Genomic DNA, 18,944 nt, shown 5'->3' with positions numbered 1-18,944 from the left:
ATTCGAAGCCGATCCTGAATCAACTTAACTTTTTCCAAGGCATTCTGAACCAAATCAGTGCCCAACAACCTAGCCTCCCCCAGCTCAAACCAACCAATGGGAGAACATCATCGCCTCCCATATAGGGCTTCATAAAGAGCCATCTGAATACTCGATTATTAGTTGTTGTTATAGGGAAACTCTGTAAATGGGAAGAATTGATCCCATGAACCTCCGAAATCCATAAAACAGGTACGTAGCATATCCTCTAAGATCTGAATGGTGCGCATAGATTATTTGTCAATCTGGGGGTGAAATGTTGTTCACAACTTAGCCCGTGTGCCTAACTAGCTTTGCATAGCTCTCTAGAAATGCGATGTAAACTGCATGCCTCGGTCTGAGATAGTAGACACTGGTATACCATGGAGACGAAAAATCTCACATATATAGATCTGAGCTAGTTGTTCTAAAGAGTAGGTAGTCATAATCGGAATGAAGTGTGCGTACTTGGTCAGTCTTTCCATAATAACCCACACTGCATCAAATTTCTTTAAACACTGTGAGAGTTCAACAACAAAATCCATGGTAACATGCTCCCACTTCTACTCGGGAATCTCAAGTCTCTAAAGCAAACCGCCCGACCTCCGATGCTCGTACTTCACTTGTTGATAGTTCAAGCATCGAGCCACATTACTCCACTATATTTTTATTCATTCTCCTCCACCAATAATGTTGCCTCAAATTATGATACATCTTAGTGGTACCCCAATGAATGGAGTACTGCAAACTATGAGCCTCCTCAAAGATCAACTCATGCAACCCATCTACATTTGGACACATATCCATCCCTGCATCCGCAACACCCCATCATCCCCGATAGAAATCTCCTTGGCATCGCGGTGCTGGAGCATGTCCTTAAGGTCAAGCAAATAGGAATCGTCATACTGACGATCTCTTATGCTCTCATACAAAGAAGACTGAGAAACCGCACAAGCTAAAACCTGTCTGGGATCCAAAATATCCAATCTCACAAACTAATTGGTCAACGTCTGAACATCCAATGTTAATGGTCTCTCACCACCTAAAATATATGCAAGGCTGCCCATACTCTCCTTCTTCCTACTCAAGGCATCGACCACCACATTGGCCTTTTCGGAATGATACAGAATAGTGACATATAGTCTTTCAACAGCTCTAATCATCTCCGCTGCCTCAAGTTCAGGTATTTTTGCTTAAACAAGTGTTGTAGACTCCGGTGATCTGTGAATACCTCGCAAGGCATGCTGTAGAGAAATGCATCCAACTATTCAATGCGTGAATAATACTTACAAACTCTAGATCATGAGTAGGGTAGTTCTTCTCATGCACTTCAACTGGCACAACGCATAAGTAATCACCCTACCGTCCTACATCAAGACACACCCAATACAAATCTGCGAAACATCATAGTAAACCGCATATGAACTTGATGGTGTCAAAACTAGAACTAGAGTTGTGGCTAAGGCTATCTTGAAATTCTGAAAGCTCTTCTCACACTCGCCAGACCAGCTGAATAGAGCACCCTTCTGGGTCAGTCTAGTCAAAGGTGCAGAAATGGATGAGAAACCCTCTATGAAACACCAATAATATTCGGCCAGGCTAAGGAAACTATGAATCTCAGTAGCTGAAGATGGTCTAGGCCAACTCTGAACTGCCTTAATCTTCTTCGGATCTTTCTTGATCCCCTCACTAGACACCACATGACACAAAAATTCCACTGAATCAAGCTAGAATCCACATTTTAAGAATTTTGCATATAACTTCTTCTCTCTCAATGCCTGGAGCACAATCTTCAAATGCTGCTCATGATCCTCCCGGCTACGGGACTACACCAAGATGTAGTCAATGAACACGATGACGAATGATTCAGGATATGGCTGAAAAACATTGTTCATCAAGTGCATAAATGCTATTGGGGTGTTGGTCAGCACAAATGACATTACAAGGAACTTGTAGTAACCATACCATGTCCTAAAAGTAGTTTTCGGAATATCTGAATCTCGAATATTCAGTTAATCTATACCCTGACCTCAAATCAATCTGCGAGAATAATTTGGCGCCGTGAAGCTGGTCAAATAAGTCATCAATGAGTGGTAACGGGTGCTTTCTCTTGACTGTAACTTTGTTCAGCTGCTTATAATCAATGCACATCCACATAAAGCCATCTTTCTTCTTCACGAACAAAACTGGAGTACCCTAAGGTGAGACACTCGGCCGGATGAAACCTTTATCAAGAAACACCTGAAGTTGTTCCTTCAATTCCTTCGACTCCACAGGTGCCATATGATATGGTGGAATAGAAATGGGCTGTGTCCGGTACAAAGTCAATACAAAATTAATATCCCTATCGGGCGGCATGCCCGGTAGGTCTGCTGGAAATATATCTAGGAGATTCTCACTACCGGAACTGACTCAATGGTAGGACTATTAGCACTAACATCTTTCACAAAGGCCAGGTACGCATCACACCCCTTCTCAAATATTTGTTGTGCCTTTAGAAAAGACACAAACCTGCTAGGAATATAATCCAATTTAACCCTCCACCCCAACTACAGAAACCCTAGTATAGCCAAGGTCACAGTCTTGGCGTGACAGTCCACAATAACATGATAGGGCGACAGCTAGTCCATGCCCAAGATCACATCAAAGTCCACCATATTGAGTAGCAATAGATCAACTTTGGTCTTATACCCACCAATAGTAACTAAACATGACCGACAAACACAATCTACAACAATAGAATCTCCTACAAGCGCGGACACCTATACACGAGCATCCAAAGAATCACACGACATATCCAAATACGAAGCAAAGTAAGCTAATACATATGAGTAAATGGAGCTCGGATCAAATAAAATTGAGGCATCCCTATGATAGACCGGAATAATACTTGTGATGACAGCATCTGAAGTGGCAGCTTCCGTCCTACCTAGAAAAGCATAGAAATGAGCTTGGCCTCCCCTTCTAGGGCGTCCTCAACCTGCCTCACCTCCACCCCTAGTTGGTGGTGCAAGTGGGGCGACAACTAGAGTAACAACCATGGCCTGTGAACCCTATTGACCTTGTGGAATCCATAGAACATTTGTAGTTTATGGAGGTGCACCCCTCCTAAGTTTGGGATAGTCCTTCACCATGTGTCTGGTATTGCCACACTCAAAACAAGCTCTCGGTCACGTGGCTACTGAAGTTGACTCTATCCTAGTTAGCTGGACTGACCGCTGAAAGCACCCCATGCAGGAGGTACATTAGACAGTGGCGGTGCAATAATGGGCAACCTGAGACCTCAAAATGGTTGGGGCACAACTAGAAGCTAGAAGTGTTGAATGAACTAGCCGACACACATATCCCCTGCCACATCTGGCTATTGCTGTAGCGTGGCCACCACTAAATCCTCTAGTACCTCGAGGACTTTTGGCCTCACTGTCTAACTCTCGAGCCATGCTAAATCGAATACCATAGTTGAGCCCCTCGGTGAATCTTCCAGCTCGCTCTCTGACTGTAGAAATCAAGGTAGGTACATGTCAGGACAACTCACTGAATCTGATAGCATACTCTAACACTGTCATAGTCCCCTGACGCAGCTGCTCAAACTTTATGCGCCATGCGTCCCGAAGGGTCTGGGGAACAAACTCTCTCAAAAATATCTTTGAAAGCTGATCCCAATTGAGTGAGGCTGCATCAGCTGGCCTACCCTCCTAGTAAGCCTTCCACCACCGATACGCTGCTCCTGATAACTCAAATGTAGTAAAAGAAACTCCACTTACCTCCACAATACCCATCGTACAGAGAATATAGTGGCACTTCTCTAGAAAGCCATGCACATCTTTGGTAGTTGTGTCACTAAAAGTAGGAGGATCATACTTCATGAACCTCTCAAGTCTCCTCTGCTCCTTCTCAGATGTCGCTGGTCTGACCTTAGGCTGAACCAGAATAGTTGGATGTGCTGGCATAATGCCTAGAACTGGATCAATGTGGACTCGCTGCTCTAGAGTACGGGTAGTGGGAGTCTAAGCTCCTCCCTCAGCATGAGATGTAGTTGGTGCAAGGGGAATCAATCCCGCCTAGGCTAGAGTGTCGAACATTCTCAAGAACTGTTCTAGGGTCTCCTGAAGTCCATGGGCAACAACAGGAACCTTGGGTGCTTGTCCCCAACTGGAGCTACTAGCAGCTCCTTCGTCGTTGCTCAGTAGGTGCTCTGGCTGCAGCACGTGCCCCTCCTCGACCTCTGCCCTGGCCCTGGCCTGCTCTAGTAGGTGGTACAAATGCCTAATCATCAGATCCAGTAGTGCGTGTCTTCACTATCGGTAAGAGAATAGAAAGAAAAAACTCAGATTTCGAAATTAACAAGTTCGCACAATAAGGAATCAAAGATGTAGAATTTCCTAACAGTTCCGTAGCCTTTAGAAGATAAGTATAGACTTCTCTGTATCGATCCACAAGACTCTACTAAACTTACTTATGACTCGTAGCACCTATAAACCTAGAGCTCTGATACCAACTTGTCACAACCCCAAAATCCCACCTCAGGTAGTCGTAGTGGAATCTAGTCTCTTAGACTAGGTAAGCCTAACATTCATGAATAACTTAACAAAAATAACGAACTAAGATGATAAAATAATTCGAATAAGCTTGTAATAACTCCAAATCAGAAACATCAGTAATAATATCCCAAAATCGGTGGAACTGAGTTATAAGCTCTACAGAAATAATCTAAGAATCTCTAATACAACACTGTTTGAGTGGAAGATAAACAATAGTAAAAGTAATGACTGAATGTGACTCTGAGGCCTCCGGACATCAAGCAGGTATACCTTGAAGTCTCCAGAAATATAACTGAATGATCAATGGCGTCCAACATGAAAAATATACCTGAATCTGCACAAAACTGTGCAGAAGTGTAGTATGAGTACACCACAACAGTATCCAATAAGTATCAAGTCTAACCTCGGTAGAGTAGTGATGAGGCCAATTCAAGATGCCTACTAGGATAATAAAAACTGAATAAAGTGTCGTATTGTCTAATAATGAAATAAAAGAAAAATGACAATAAATCAATACAATAAAGTAGGCTAACAACGGAAATTAAGGTGGTAAAAGCAACAAGAAGTGAACACATGATAAGAATAACAAGTAATCAAATACGGACAAATACAAGTAAGACAAAAGAGGGAAACAAGAATTACAGCCGAGGTACCAAGCCTCATAACCTCATTTCACAATTCATTATCACATCTTTTCCTTATATCGCCGATGAGCCTTACATTTAGATTTTTTTTGAAATATTTTTTCCCAAATAGCTACATGTACTTTAGCCCCCTTACATCGCTGTGTGGCTTCAAGTAAATCCCTTACTAGTAACACACACACAAATTCCCACCTTATGTCACCGCATGCACATTAACCCCTATCCTTATTCGCCGCATGCGCATCAATATCACAACACAATAACAACTCATACCACAAGTGCCCATATGCCACAAATTTCCAAAATCAACAATACCAAAGTAACCACAACATATATTCCAGGGATCAACCACACTGCGAACAACAACAACAACAACAACCCAGTATAATCCCCCTTAGTGGGGTCTGGGGAGGGTAGTGTGTACGCAGACCTTACCTCTACCCTGGGGTAGAGAGGCTGTTTTCAAATAAACCCCCGACATCCTTCCCGCCAAGAACTTTCCACCTTGCTCTTGGGGAGACTAGAACTCACAACCTCTTGGTTGGAAGTGGAGGTTGCTTACCATCAGAGCAACCCCTCTTGTCCTAAATAATAACACAATGCGAACAAGAATCTCAATAATAACAAAATGAATGAGAATTACTCAACAAGGAAAGATATCTCAACAATCAACAACTTCAACCTCAATGTGATAATAGCTTTCATAACTTCATCTTCAATAACTCAAAATGAAGGTATTTCCACGAATGGACAACTTGTAGTAACAACTCCAAATAAGAATAACTCGACAATAAAGGAGGTAACATGACAATAAGGGAGATAACAAAGGCAATTAAGGCATATAAGGGCATGTTTGACAATAAGGGATACAACATGTGATAACAATATCACGTAAAGCATGTAAGAGCAATTTAACAATAGATGATATAACATCATATTACAATTTCTTATTAAATGCATGAAAGACTCTAAGAGTCTAAATAGGTCAAAATACCGCATATAAGCCCGTGTACACACTCGTCACTTTGTGTACATGTCTTTCACATAATCCAAGTAATACATATCAACCCAAGTGCTAAGGGGTAGCTTCCTCACACAAAGTTAGGCAAGATACTTACCTCAAACAAGCTAAATCAATCCACTAACAAGCCTTTTCTACAAAAATCCAACTCCAAACGGCTCAAATCTAGCCAAAATAATTTAATACCATAAATACAAGCCATAAGAAGTAATTTCGGATAATAAAGTTGCAATATTTAAAGATAAATAAAAAAGTCAACCCCCTGCCCATACTTCGAATCCCGACCAAACTTACAAAATCCGAACACTCATTCTTATATGAGTCCAACCATACCGAAATTATCTAATTCCGACCTTCAAATCCTCAATTTATTGTTTAGGAAAGTTTTACAAAATCCCCCAATTTCTCCAACTCAAATCACTAATGAAATGATGAAAACAATGATGGAATCATGAATAATAAACAAATCCGAGTCGAAAATACTTACCCCGATCCAATCCTTGAAAATCTCCTCCAAATCGCCCAAAACCGAGCTTTATAACTCAAAATGTGAAAAATGAAATAAAACCTATGATCTTCCCTATTTTAGCACAGGCATTTCGCAACTGCGGGCTTACTTTCGAATTTGCGACACCTCATCTGCAGAAATTCCATTATAGATGCAGCTTCCACTTAAGCTCAACAATTTCCTCTTTTACGGACAGAAGGCGGATCTGCGCCTCCGCATCTGTGGACCCTTATGCACTTCTACGCGTCTGCTTCTGTGGAAAGTGACTGCACCTCCAGTCCTAAGCTAACAAACCAAACTCCGCTTATGCGAAAGAAATCCACATTTGTGGTTGTGCACCTGTGCAGGATCGTCTACACCTGTGGACCTAGCTTCCCAGCAAAACTCTCGCATATGCAGCTCAGATGCCATTTCTGCATTGTTTCACATGCGACCCTACTATCACATGTGAGATTACACTTGATTCCAGCATTGTCAGCAATTCCATCTAGGTATCAAAAGGTCCGAACTCAATCCGAATCACACGCGCGTGCCCGGGACCCTGTCCAAATATACCATCAATTTCTAAAACACAACACGAACCTACTCGAGGCCTTAAATCACACCAAACAACATCAATTCTACGAAGCACACCCCAATTTAATCCTATTGAATTAATGAACATTTAACTTCTAAAAGTAATGTTGAATCATATCAAACCAACTCAGAATGAGATCAAACTATGAATGCAAGTCCTAAATGACACCACAGACCTATACCAACTCCGAAAATCACAATTATATCAATAAAGTCAAACCTTGGTCAAACCTATCAACCTTCAACTTTTCAACTTTTGCCAAAAAGCACCAAATCAATCTACGGAACCCCAAATCAACATCCGAACATACACCTAAGTCCAAAATCACTATACAAAGCTATCAGAATCATCAAAACTCTATTTCGGAGTCGTCTACACATAAGTCACACTCTAGTCAACTCTTCTAACTTAAACTTTCAACCTTGGAAAAAGGCCTCATTTTTTTAAAGATTAAGTCGTCTGAATCTGAATACACATCTGAATATCAAGATGCGTATTAAGATTAATACATCTAAATCTGAATAAACATCTGAATATCAAGATGTGTATTAAGATCTGAATACTAAATGATTAAGACTGATTGATTTTAATATCTGAATGTATAAAATTTATCATAATTTGAAAATTAATCAACATAAGATTCAAATAAAATACTTTTTAATCTAATATTCTATCCATAAAATATATAGTTTTTTAAAATATGATAGTTGCTGGTGGTCATGACTAATGGTAGTACTTGTGAATATCGAATGGAGGTGGTGGTTGATGGTAGTTTTGGTTGATGGTGGTGGTTCAGAGTAGTAGCTAGTGGTGATTGGTAGTGGTGGAGATTATGATTAAGTATAGTGGTGTTGGGTGGTGATAGTTAATAATGAGGGGTGGTAGTGATAGTTGTGATTGAGGAAGATGGTGGTGGTAGTTTATAATAATGGGCAATGCCGGCTGGTTGTTGATGGTGATGGGGTGGTTAGTTGCGGTAGTTGAGGTGGATGAGTATTGGTTGTGGCTGAGAATGATGTTGGTGGGAATGGCGGGGATGGTGGGTGGTGGTAGTCGATAGTGGTGGCAGCTATGATTGAGGATGATGGTGGTAGTTGAGTATGGCGGTTGTGGGTGGCATGGTGGTAGTTGATAATGGTAGGCGGCGACATTTAATAATAAATATGGATGATAGAATCTTAATGAAATTAAGTATCTCTTATAGGTCTTAATCATACATACTTTTTCAAATTCATTAAGTGGATGTGAAGTAAAAAAACAAACACACTTAAGGATTAAGATCTGAATAATTAAGATTCAAACTTTAAAACAAATGCACTTAATGTTTGAAATCTGAATGATTCAGATTCAAACCTTCATTAAGTGCAAACAAATGAGGCTTAAGTATCCCAGTTCACTCAATAGCTTATCTGAAACCAAAACAACCACATCGACAAGTCACATAATCATATTTGAATATATAAGAGATAATAAATGGGGGAACAAGGCTATAATACTCAAAACGACCGGGTCGTTACACCTTCACCCTTAGCAAATCTTTGGTATTGTCCGACCTATTTCACTTAGAGATAAAATATAAGATCTCAAATTATAAGGATTAAAAGTGGTTGCTACATTATGATGAAATTATCAACTATTGCTTTTGATATTCCTTTTTCTTGGGTTAAATAGGGATTGATTATATTAACAACTATGAGCCAAAATAGGTACATTAGAGGAACTACTAGCATAGTTTTTCTTCCCAAAAAAATTGTTGTTGCTCCTTCCTTTGCTAGCAGATCAGCTACCCTATTCTATTCCTTGTAGCGATGTTTCACCCCTGTTTTGTTCATCCTTTCTATCAACAACTTGCATTCATAGATGATAGAGTCATAAGTATGGTTTCCCATTTTAAGCATTCTTATTACCTCTGTAGAATCAGTAGCTATTTTCAATGGTGTAGGGCCACTTTGTTCTGCGAATTGTAATGCTTTAATAGGGAAGTTAGCTCAGCTTGGGTATTGGTGGAATGAGACATGGTTTCTATGTAACCTAGGATCCAATCTCTACTAGAGGTCCTAAAGACAACTCCAATGCATCCTCTTCATAGGCTACCTAGTGTTTCCCCATCAGTGTTCAGTTTTAAGTGGCCCCTAATTGGAGGCTCCCATTTAACTCAAATAACAACTTCTTTCCTTATTCTATCCCGGTGTATTATAAAATGGTATTATGTGACTTTTGCTATAGTGTTGGAAGCATTAATGTGGTCTCTCCTTTTTTTGAAAAGGTTCTCGTTCCAGTTAGCCAGATGTGCCAGAAACATAATGGAAGAATAGCCTCCAAGTGAGATAAAATATAAGATCTCAAATTAGAAGAATTAAAATTGGTTGCTACAATATGATGAAATTATCAGCTATTGCTTTTGATATTCCTTTTTTTTTAATTAAAGAGGGATTGATTATATTAACAACTATGAGCCAAAATAGGTACATCAGAGGGATAATGTGTAGTCCCTAATAATCATAGTTTTTTTCATAGTATCACTATTACATTCCAAAATGTTTCTAGAAAAGCAGTTCCTAGGATGTCTGCCCAAGAAGCTTCATTTGCAAACATCGGAGGAACTACAAGCATAGTTGTTCTTCCAAAAAATGTGTTTTGCTCCTTCCTTTGTTAGCACATCAACTACCCTGTTCTATTCCCTGTAGCTGTGTTTCACCCATATTCTGCTCATTCTTTGGATCAACAACTTACATTCATAGATGATAGAGTCATAAGTATAGTTTTCCATTTTAAGCATTCTTATTACCTCTATATAATAAGTAGCTATTTCCGGTGGCGTGAAGCCTATTTGTTCTGCGATTTATTGTCCTTCAATAAGGCAGTTAGTTGAGCTTGGGTATTGGTGGTATGAGACATTGTTTCTGTGTAACCTAGGATTCAGTCTCCACTAGAGGTCATAAAGACAACTCCAATGCCTCCTTTTTTCTGGGTTACCTATTGTTGCCCCATCAGTGTTTACTTTAAAGTGGCCCCTAGTTGGAGGCTCCCATTTAACTTAGATAACAACTTCTTTCCTCATTCTATTCGATTTGTTATAAAATAATATTATGTGAGTTTTGCTATAGTGCTGGAAGCGTTAATGTAGTCTCTCCTTTTTTACGAAAAGGTTCTGGTTCCTTGTTAGTCAGATGTGCCAAAAATAGAATGGAAGGATAGCCTTCCAAGTCAAGTTGTTATTGAATGGCTTCTTCCTTAAGTTGGTCTATGTGGTGGACCATGACTCAGATGTGAAGGTAGGCTATTGTTGTTGATAAGCATTGGTGCTTTGGGTGGTAACGTTGTGCCAGAATAGTTTAGCATAGGCGCAATCGAGGAAGATGTGGGCAGTTGTTTCAAGATTAGAAGAGCAAAAACAATACAAGGAGTTGATATTAACTCCAATCTTTTGGAGGAAAGATCGAGTAGGGAGTCTGTTATTTACAACAGTCATATAAATATTTTGACCTTATTGGGCACTTTAAGTTTCCAGATCCAGCTGAAGGTGTTATTGTCCCTAGCTATTGGAGGGTCTGTTTTTTTTTTTGCTAAAAAAAGTGTGGGCAGATTTTATGCTGAAAATGTCATTGGAAGTTAGATCCCATATTATCTTATCATCCCTAATAGGATTAATAGGAATAAAGGTAGATGTTATCAGGTTCATGATGTTGTTAGGGGCACTAAAAGAGAGGGAAGATGTGTTCCATTCCCCATTATTAAAAATGGTGGCCACCTTGGTTGTTTGATCATTTAAGGTTAGTATTTCCTCAATCATGTTTCGGATGGAACTGTTAATTGCGATCCAAGCATCATTTAAGAAGTTGACTCTGTCCGCTTTATTGACAACCCACCTAGAAGTCTGTCTACATGTATCCCAGCCCTTGAAGATGCACTGCCAAATTGAAGATTTGGCCTTTTTAGGAATGTAGTTCTTGTTGCAGTGTTTAGAGATGAGGATTCTTGCCCAAAAGGTAGAGGGATTATAGAGTATCCCCAGGCTAGGTCAGCATAGATTTCCATATTTTTGTATTCAACCTTTTTCTATCCCAGACCTCTCTGAGTCTTTGGCTTAATGACAGTTTCCTATCATACAATATGTATTTTTTTCTTGTTGAGGGTGGTGCCCCATATGAAGTTCCTCTGGATCTTATCAATCAATTTAGTTGTTTTGGAGGGCAGGTTGATGAAATGAATGACATGATTTGGTATGTTGTTTAGGGATGCTTTTGCCAAAGTGGTTCTACAAGTCATGTTTAGGTAGTTTATTTTCTAACCAGTCAACTTAGATTGTATATTGTCAATGATGAATTAAAAGTCACTATTGGTTGGTTTCTTGTGGAAGATTGAAAAGCCTAATTATTTGCCAAAAGTGGAAGTGGCTTAGATGGAAAGATTGGCAGAATGTGCCTCCATCTGATCAGATTTGTAGCTGGATGAGAAGAAGACCCTAGACATAGTCATATTGATTTTCTGTCTGTATGCTTCATTGAAGGAATTCATAGTATTGATGATTTGATACAGTTTTTGGAGTCAGCTCTTGCAAAGAGAGTTAGCTCATCAGCAAAAAAAAAAAAGATAGGAGATCTTAGGACCAGAACTACTGATACTGATTAGGAGCTACTCTTTGGTAGAAATTGTATTATCAATGAGCCTTAAAAGTCTCTCCATTATCATGATGAAGAGGTAGGGGAATTGAGGTCACTAATGCCCCTGGTGGTCTTAAAGGAATCAGTTTTACCCCATTCACTAGGGTAGATACGGAGGAAGAGCTGACACATGAGAGGATGAGCTTGATGAGATCAGATAGAAAGTTAGAGAAAATATAGTGTGTCTCTAATGAAAGGACATCAATCCTATCAAAAGCCTTTTCTAGATCAATCTTTAAGATCATGTTGGCATTTTTTCCTCTTATTTTCCTAAATTGGTTAATGTATTCCTGGACAATTATGACATTATCAGAGGTTCTCCTATTGGATAGGAAGCTAGATTGGCTATAGGACCTATTATGTCTGGAAGGTAAGGTTTGATCCTACTAACAATAATCTTGGTGATAGTTTTGTAGATTGTGTTGCAAAGTCCTATTGGTCTCAAGTTCTTGAGCATTGAAGCCTGAAGGCATTTTGGGATGAGGCATATTTGTATTTCATTCATAGTAGGATGCATTGTGTGGGTTTTAAAACTCCTCTTGCAGAATTCAATAACAGTCCTGCCTATTATGTTTTATTATTTTTTGTAGAAGAAATGATGTAGATCATCCATGCCAGATGCTTTGAAGGGCTTGAAAGGGAAAATGGCTTTCCTCATTTCACTATCCTTAAGTGGGGAAGTTAGAATGCCTTTTTGAGTGTTGGACAGTGTGTGTTTTTGCCAGCTGGGCATGTGGTGTGTATGGGTGATTGTATGTGTGAAGAGGTGTAGAGGGAGCTAAAATACTTAAAGATGGAGTATTTGAGTCTTGTTGGTCATGCTGCCAATTACCAGTATCATCCTTCGGAGAGAGGATTCTCTTTCTTCTTCTCCTGTTGAGAGTAGAAGTATGAAAGAATTTAGTATTGGCATCCCCATCAGTAAGCCAATTGATTCTAGATTTTAGTTTCCATAAGTCTTCTTTAATTTTAAGGATGGAGTCCAGTTCCTCAATCAAATTGTTATCTAGGTTTAGGAGAAAATGACTATATTGGTAATTTGAGGGCTTTTGGATGCCAACTATACTAGTCATAAGCCTTTTTTCTTGTGGAATATGTTATCAAAGGTGTTCCTATTCCATTGGGTAGCATTATCCTTAAAATGCTGAGTTGATTGGATAAGAGTAGAATTAGGGGGAAAGGAGTTCAAAATAAGGCTGGGGAAGGATGAATGACTACACCATATTGTTTCAAATCTGAAGGGTCTGCTGGTTGAAGGATCAGGATCATTCCTTAGTCTAATGAGCAAGACTCCGTGAAGGATTAGTCCCTTATCTTATTAAGACAGCTATTTACCACACTTCCCTTACTAATAAAAATGCATACTCATTTATACAACTACTTATATGCTGCCTCAAAGCAACACGATCCAATTAGAGACGCGCTAAAATCTCATTTAATTTTCCAAAATAAATCTTTACAAAGATGACGGTTTAAGCTTAGAGGCGGACCTAGGATTTGAGTACAATGAGGGCACCATTGTATTTAAATATGTCAATAACTAGCAACAAAATTCCACGTACAACTTTATAAAATCTTAATGATTATGATAATTTATCAGCAAAGTATAAACAACAATAAATTTATATTAAAAAAATAGAAAGCGGTGTCACCCAACACCATTTTAATTTTTTTTATATTAGATATATAGGTAAGGAATATGCAAACTAAACATTTTCTAAAGGTTTTATAATGACACGAATAAACAAATGTGGTTTTCTGGGTTAGTGGTGAAGTGCTTCTGATTTACAAAAGAGACAAATGGTTCGAGGCTGAATAGGATGATGTAATGCGTCAATTTTTTATTATTCTGCAAAAAAATAGAATTCGGCTAGGATAGAAACTATTATTGAATTCAAAAAAAGTAAAAAAAAAATACTAATTGTCTTTGGAGCTGTGTCTCGAACCCAAGCCCAACCAGTGAAGAAAGATACATAATCAATCAACTCAACCATTGCTTCCGTCCAACTTTTGGTTATCGAGGGAGCCAAGTAAATATCTTAACAGATACTATTCACAGAAATCCTATTTGTGATCTATAGGGTACCCTACCAGCTTGTAACAGCTATCTCTAGTGTGACCTTTTAGTTTGTAGCACTTACTTCTTTTTAATTGTTTTAATTTTATTATTTTCTTTTAATTTTTGTTTTTCTTGTTTTTCTTCTGTTATTCCCGTATTTCTATTAGAGCCACAACCTTCAGGCACTATAATCTCCCCCCTCCCCACAATGTACCATGGCTGGTGACTCTATAAGTCAATCTTCTTCGGTGACACCAACCATTGATGGAACTCAGCCTACTACCATAACCCCAACTCAAGTTACAAACCCAGGATCCTCTATCCCTTTTTATCTTGTTTTTTTGAATCTTCCACCTACTGTCACACTGATCAATATTAACACAAACGCCCAAATCCTAGTGATACTTACCCCTTCTAACTACTTCTCCTGGCATACCCAATGGAAGAGTCTCCTTTGTGGCTATGTATTCTTAAGTTTTATAGAAATTATTTGAACTCACTTTTTTGGTCTAAACAAGACCAACTTATACAATATGCTCTTGTTGGCTCTCTTTCACCAGAAATCGTTGCTTTTGCTATCTCATCTAAGACCTTTTTTGATGTTTGGCAGTATCTCAGCAAAACCTATGCCAAATTGCCTCGTGCTCAACTCATGATCATTTGAGAAATATTTTCCAAAGCTAGCAAAGTAACCCAATCCATCACTTCTTATCTTCAGTTTATTAAACACTTGTGTGACCAATTCGTTGTTGCTAGCTCACCACTAGATGGCGATGAAATCGCTCTACATATTTTTAATGGTCTTCCCTCTGAGTACGAAAGCCTGACAGATTCTCTCTGTTCTTGAAACACACCTATATCATTTGATGAAATTTATGCCAAGCTCGTTGACTAAGAAATAACTTTATTGCATGATGGTCCATTGCTATCAACTCCAATAGTTGCTAACTTCTCTCAGCAGCCTAGTGGCTCACAAAATAGAAATCAAAATAAAGGTTAGTCTTACTCTAATGCTCGACCAAACAAACAAAATTTAGCAGATTTAATTCTAGTGGAAAATCCTCAAATCAACACCCTAATATTGTTTATCAGCACTGTTACAAACTGGGCATGTTATCAGGAAGTGCCAAAAACTTCTCGCTGCATTTTCTTAGCTTATGTCACTGTCCAACTTGAGTGCAGCTCTTGCGCCCATCCAATTGCCACAGGTAAACTACACAGCACCAACTTCTAGTTCCAATTCCTCTTGGATTGTTGAGTCTGGTGCATCACATCATATTACCACGGACCTTCAAAATTTGGCCATTCACACTAAATATGATAGGTCTGATGACATTCTTCTTGGTGACGGGAAAGGTCTACAAATTACTTACACTATTTCTACCACTCTCCCCTCCTCCCCTAGTCCATTTTACCTTTCAAATATCTTTTATGTTCCCAATATGAAATAAACTTTGATATTTTTTTACCAACTTTGTCCTACTAATAACTTATTTATTGAATTTACCCATGTTTCTTATTTTGTTAAAGTCTTCACCACAGGGGTACCTCTTCTGGCGGAGAAATCTAAGGGTGGCATTTATATAGGGCCCACTAGATATTCTCTTCTGTTTGCAGCAAAAACTGCTTTTTCAACTCGCCTTACCACCAAATCTCCATCCAAAGCCTGCTAGGACATTTTTTGTCCTTAATCATGTACTATAACCTCAGAATTTACCACTTTGTTCTTCTAAAGATCATTTTATTTGCAACTCCTGTAAGTGCAATAAAAAGCACCAATTGTATTTTCAGCACCAATAATAAAAAATTCCATATTTTTTACCACCTCCAAACATTCCTGAACACAATATTACATCTGAGCGTCATCATCGCCATTTAGTTGAAATTGGTCTTATGTAATAACCCGACTAGTTGTTTTGAGGTATAGCATTTCATTCGATAGTTTGAGGCCTTGGGTAGCTTCACTTTATATTATGACTTGCACGTATAGTTTGTTTCAATTTTTGAGAAGTTCAAAGTTGATTTACAAGAATAATTTTTAATTCGGGAGCCTTAAGTTGGAAGAGTTTACCGAGAATTGACTTTTGAGTTAACAACCTCGAAATCAGGATTTGAATGTTCCCAAAAGTTTGTAAGGTGATTTCGAACTTGGTGTATGTCTGTATTGAGTATCGGAAGGTCGGGGAGTGATTCGACGCTTATTGTTGAAAGTTTGCATTTTTTTAATGTCTGAGATTTGCTAAGTTTGATTTAGAGTGGATGTATCTGTTATTGGACTTTGGGAGGTGTTCTAGGACCTTGGATAGGTTCATTTTATTGATTGGAACTTGTGCGTGAAGTTTGGTTGTGATCCGGACTCATTCGATGAACTTTGAATGTTTAAAAGTTAAGAGAAGGTTTTGATCTCCGATTCGTGATTTTAATGTTATACATGGCATTTCGAGCCTTTGGACAAGTTTGGATAGGGTATTGGGACTGGCTTGTATGATTAGACGGGGTCCCGGGGGCCTTGTGTGTGTTGCGGACCAATTTTGGGTGATTTGGTATTGCTGGTTTCTGGTGTTGTTCTTCGGGAACGCGATGGGATACATGCATTCACGAAGACGGATTTTTGGCTGCTAGGAATTTGTGATATGCGTTTGCAGTGCATGACTCGCCTTCGCGAAGGTATGTGGGGCAGAGGTGAATCGCGTTCGCGACAAGGGCGTCGCATTTGCATAGGTGAGGATGTATCTGGAGAATAGCTTTCGCATTTATGAAGGCCAGGTTGCTTTTGCGATGGTCAGGCCTAGTAAGGCATCATGTTCACGAGCCTGGTCTCGCGATGACGAAGTAGTATTTGGAGGTGGAGCTGAGTTAGTGCTTCGCGAATGCGAGGCGCATGCCACGTTAGCGAAGAAAGACGCCTGAGAAGATTATATGTTAGCCAGATTTTTCTCATTTCAATTCATTTTTCTCTTGCTCGGGTGATTTTTGGGTGATTTGGAGGAGCCATTTGCATCATCTATCATGAGGTAAGTTATTCACCGTCGCTGTAAGTTAAATACATGGATTATATACAGATTTTATCATGAAATAAATTGGGATTTTGAAAGAAAAACTAAAAATGGTATTTTTGAATTTTGGCCACGAAATTGGACATGGTAATTGAGACTAAATTATATATTTGAGTTCGTAAAGCTATGAGTAACAATAATCTTCGAAAATTGTCAAAATATGAGAGCATGGGCCCAAGGGTAAACTTTTCGGGTGGAATTGGAAGGTGTTATTAATTGTTAAATTACGAGTCTTTGGATATATTTTGATTGATTTGCACGTTATCTGACTAGCTTTGGATTATGTGGCATTGGTTTGAGAAGTTAGGGAGGTGCTAGAGCTCGTTATCAGTTTTCGGAACGAGGTAAGACTCATGTCTAACCTTGTGAGGCAGAATTTACCTCATAGGTACTATAATTGTTATATGATACATGTTGTGGAAGCTACACACATATGAGGTAAGGTGTGTACGTACGTACGCAACAATTTCTGATTAGTTCCGGGTAGACTTAGACTCACGTCATGCTTTAATGGCAATTTTTGAGTTGTTCTTTCATATTTAATTGCTTTAATTTACATTTTTAGTTGAGACTAGATTTGCGTAAATAATCAGACTTGTGATTGTGAATATTTGGCGAGCTACTTGATTAGCAGCAGATATTATACTTCCTTTTACGGATTTCTCTCGTATTGTACGAATTTGTCCGAAAGTTTCTTGAATTTCATAACTCACACATACATTCGTGAGTGGGGCCAGTGACGCATCAAGTTTCACTATTCCTATGGCATCGGGCTGAACGCCTCATCAATATCAATATGGGATCGGGTCATTTGTCTCGTCAGTATTATTGGATGCATCTATAGTTCTTGCCGGTCGACCCTCGGCAATGTACATGATTATGGGATAAGATTGAACGCCTTAGTGGTACTATTATGGGATCCGGCCATTCCCCATGGCAGAAAATTGTGTCATTACTCTTATGGGATCGGGCCGCTCGCCTCGGCAGAATCATGCATAAAATTTCATAAAAAGTCATTGTATCCGTGAGTTTTCCTAACTTGAGATGTGATAATTTATCTGGTGTTGACCATTATGTATCCTATTCAAAGTAGTAACTGGTTATTGATGTTTTCATGTTTATTCTTCTATTGAGGATCATATTATGCACTTATATATGTTTCGTTGTCTTTACCTGCTATGCCCCAATCTATTTACTTTTATTATACTTGATTTATTGGACAACTAGTAAGTGTCGATATCGACCCCTCATCACTACTTCTTCGGGTTAGGTTAGATATTTATTGGGTACGCATTAATTTACGTACTCATGCTACACTTCTGCACTAATTGTGCAGGTGCTGAGACAGGTTCATTTGGTGTTCTACTTGGCGCATGGACGCAACTGTTGAGGAGACTTTATGGTGAGCTGCATTCCATGTTACGATCCACAACACACAGAGTCTCTATCATATTCATTTATTTTATCATGTCTATTTTATATTCCAGACACATGTTGTAATAGTATTGTACCTTCTAATAGATGCTCATGCACTTGTGGCACCGGGTTATTGGATTTAGATTTTTGCTCGTGATTGCACTCTATTGTAAGTTTGTGTTTATATTTTGGCCACTTTCGAATAATTAAATAATGACATCATAACTTTTTATGAAAATGAACGAACTTTCACTCGTTACTTCTTTAATTGTTTTGAATTGCATTTGGATTTACTATTGACGTATTGATATAATTGTTGGCTTGTCCAACAGTAGTGTTGAGCGCCATCATAACCTATTATGGGATTTGGGTTGTGGCAGTTTGGTATCAGAGCACTAGGTCCACTTAGGTCTTACGAGTCATAAGCAATTCTAGTAGAG

This window comes from Nicotiana tabacum, chromosome 8 (assembly GCF_000715075.1).
Source record: "Nicotiana tabacum cultivar K326 chromosome 8, ASM71507v2, whole genome shotgun sequence".
In the NCBI taxonomy this organism is placed as follows: Eukaryota; Viridiplantae; Streptophyta; class Magnoliopsida; order Solanales; family Solanaceae; genus Nicotiana; species Nicotiana tabacum.
The sequence above is the reverse complement of the archived record's forward strand: the minus strand, read 5'-3'. Positions refer to the sequence as shown.